The sequence below is a fragment of the Hydra vulgaris genome, chromosome 10 (genome assembly GCF_038396675.1).
Source record: "Hydra vulgaris chromosome 10, alternate assembly HydraT2T_AEP".
Lineage (NCBI taxonomy): Eukaryota > Metazoa > Cnidaria > Hydrozoa > Anthoathecata > Hydridae > Hydra > Hydra vulgaris.
Window position 1 is genome coordinate 39,342,501 of NC_088929.1, and position 3,650 is coordinate 39,346,150.

Sequence of the window (3,650 nt, forward strand, 5' to 3'; positions counted from 1 at the left end):
TTAATTTTTATTGTTAGTTTACCCACAACAAGCTTATATCATGGTTACTCCCTATGTTTCAACACATCCTTTAATTGCTGCTCAACTGCGATTACCTCTGCACGGTGGGAAAACAAGAAAAACGTAAAGCAAACTGTTATAACTGGAAACAGTCAAAAAGAAAGCGACTTGGGCAATCAGGAAAAGAATATATAAATATCAGAAGCAGGGTTATACAACCAAAAAGTATTAAAAATAAAAAAGATTGTGGAAATTGTTGCAAGTTTAAGTGTTCCGTGAAAGTTTCAGAAGACGAGATTAAAATATTATTTAATGGACTGTGGGGAATGTCTCAGATTGAAAAGCAACACTTTTTTAGTAAAACTGCTGAAAGATTAGATAAAAAAACGACTCAGACCAATAAAGTAAGCAAATCAAGAAGAAAATATACTTATTTTAACAACTTCTTTGTCGATAATGTCAAACATCGTGTATGTAAGGTGTTTTATTTGTCTACATTAGACATCAGCAGCAGGTAAATGTCATACTATCATGAAAATAAACTTGAAACTGGTATTCCTGCCCCTACAAAATGGGGAAAACATTGTAAAAAAAAGTTCTTGAAATGACTAAACAGAGTATAGAAAACCATATTAACTTGTTTCCACGAGTTGAGTCACATTATTGTCGAAGTATTTCCTGCAAACAATACTTTTATGGTTCATTAAATTTGAAGAAACTTTATGATTTATATTTAACATATTGCACTCAATATAAAATTTTACCAGCAAAGGAATGTAAGTACCGCAATATTTTTAACACTAAATTTAATATTGAATTTCAAAAGCCAAAAAAAGATCTGTGATACATGCTACCAATTTTGCATTATTGAAAATGCAAATAAAGAGCAAATCCAAAAGTATAACAAGCATATTGCATCAAAAAATGAAACAAAGATTGAGAGAGATAAGGATCGAAAGTTAAACTCCCCTACCACAACCATAGTTTGTATTGATCTACAAAATGTCTTGAGCTTACCAAAAAGTAACGTCGAAAACTTCTTTTATAAAAGAAAGCTCAGTTGTTATAATTTAACATGTTACTCTTCGCTGAACAAAAAAGCATATTGTGTATTATGGCATGAAGGTATGTCTAGTCGTTCTGGTAACGATATTTCTAGTGCTGTGATATGTATGCTAAATCAAGTTTACAAGGATCTTCCTAATATTGACAAGTTTTTACTTTGGTTTGATTCTTGTGTTCCACAAAATAGAAACAGTCATGTCAGCTGCATTGCGTGAGTTTCTTATTGATCATCCAAATATTGAAATCATTGAACAAAAGTATTGTGAGCCAGGGCATAGCTCCATTCAGGAATGTGATAATATACATAAGAGCAATTCCACGACCGTCTCACAAAAAATGAAAAAATTAAACGAAGCCAATATACATAGTACTATATATCAGTAGAAAGCTCTACTTTTCCTCTTTCATAAAATATATAGTTTGTTATAGTATGCCGCTATCATAAAAAATTATATGGGCTGAAACAGAAGGTAAAAATAGGCGTTTTTGCGATAATTTAAATCGTTTTTAATCGTTGAAGTTCAATTGAGCCTATAAAAAGTTCAAAAACTTTCTTGCTCATTGCAATCAGGTTTTTAGCTGCACTAATCATTGCTATTTATGATAAAAACATACTTATTGCCAGACGAATTCAGAATACCATTTATTTTAATCAAACGTTATTACCACTATTGTCACGCTGTGACATGTCACGCTGTGACAATTAGGGTACCAATAGTTTTATTTCTAAGACAACCAATAAAATTTAGGATTTCAAAATTCCAGCGCAATGAGAACTCTATCTAGTACATCTAAATAAATACTAACATGTTTAAAAAAATAATTAGCTCAAGTTATTTTTAGAATCTTTTTATGTCACGCCGTGACGTCACGGTGTGACAATTTTATAACAAAATTTAAAACAATATTTAAAACTGCTTAACTGAAACTACAATTTAGTTATTATCAACTTTAATCAGGCAGATTATTGTGCAGTTAACTTTCTTTGGGTTTTCTACAAAAACTACAAAATATAGGTATGTTTTGGATAGGCAACATTTGCTCAGTTATTCTTGAGGCTCTGTTTTGGGATACATAGAGCCTCTCTGTAAAGGATAGTTGTAACTCCATTGGGCCTTGGATTTAATACGTCCATCTCCATAACAATTGTGTTGCTTTTTTTTAATCTTTCAAGGGTGTCTCTTACTCATGCTTAACGTCAAAGGAAATATCGTGAAAGGCAGTTAGAAAAATTTGACAAAAAAGTTTTTAAAGAAAAAGATTCAAAAAAGAGAAAATAAAGACAACTTGCTAAATTGGAGCCTCAACGAGAAAAAGAAAGGCATTGAAAGAGAAAGAGCAGACAAAAAATAGCAGAATCAAAATCTGTAGCTATTACATCACCCTCTTACAAATCTTCAAGCAATCTTGGAAAAGCTGTTAAGAGAGCCGAATCAGCACTACCAAAATCATCCAGAAAGACGGCAAAAGTTGTACAAAAACTTTTAACAAAAATGAATGAAACCCCTAGTCCACAAAAAATACTTAGTGAAAATGCATTAGATGCTTTAACTGTAAAATTGGTTCTTTATTTTTACCAGCGTGATGATATATCCCGTCAAGCACCCGGTAAAAGAGACACCATTGTGGTGAGATTAAAGAACAAGAAAAAACTGCAAAAACATTATTTGTATGTGAATGTTATTGAAGCTTATGCTGTTTTTAAATGTGATTATCCTGAAGAATCAGTTGGAAAATCAAAGTTTGCAAGTTTACGCCCATCACATGTTCTTTTGTCTAGTTCAATGTCAAGAAATGTTTGTTGTTGTCAACGACATCAAAATATAATTCTTATCCTTGAAGCCCTGCACAAGTTTGATTCAAATTTTCTATTGTATTCACATGAATTTCTTCTTAGCATTGTATATGATAGTGAAAAAGACATTTGTTATAATAATATGTGTACTACATGCAAAGATGCTGCAAAGTTTCATAATCTGTATGTTTTGAATGAAATTGACAAGAATAAATGCATTACATGGTACCAATGGGAAAAAGTTGCAGATGGTAATGGAAAAGAATATATTAAAAAGATTAAAAAAAAGGGAATAGTTGATGATCTTTACAGCATCTTTTCAAAATCTTTAGATTCATTTCTTTGGCATTATTTTATTAAACAGAAACAATCAAAGACATCGTGATCATAAGATCCAACCTCAAAGTAAACCAGACACAGCCGTCCTTCAAGTGAATTTTGCTGAAAATTTTTCAACTTTGTGGCAAGATAAAGTGCAGTCAGCACATTGGTACAAGAAGCAAGTTACTGTGTTTACTTCTGTATTTTAGTACCAAAATTTATTCTCGTCATCTGTCATAGCTTCAGATGATTTAACCCATTCAAAAAAATTTATTCTTGTATTTGTTCATAATTTATTATCTAACCATATTGAATCAAGTGTTAAAATACTACAGATTTAAACAGACGAGCCAAGTAATCAATTTAAATATCGTTTTATTGCATCAGCAATACCCTGGTTGGAAGAGCAGCATGATTTAAAATTATTCTGGAACTTTTTTGCTGCTTCACATGGGAAAGGATTGGTCCA

At 31.4% G+C, this 3,650-nt stretch overlaps 1 long non-coding RNA gene across 1 annotated transcript in view; it reads left to right on the plus strand.

The window, feature by feature from the left end:
* LOC136086592 (uncharacterized) overlaps window positions 1-934 on the plus strand; it is a 3,488-nt gene extending 2,554 nt beyond the window's left edge. Inside the window, exon 2 of the long non-coding RNA XR_010641451.1 lies at window positions 18-934. This is a non-coding gene — a long non-coding RNA (uncharacterized LOC136086592). The remainder of the gene's footprint in view (window positions 1-17) is intronic.
* The last annotated feature ends 2,716 nt before the right edge of the window (window positions 935-3,650 follow it).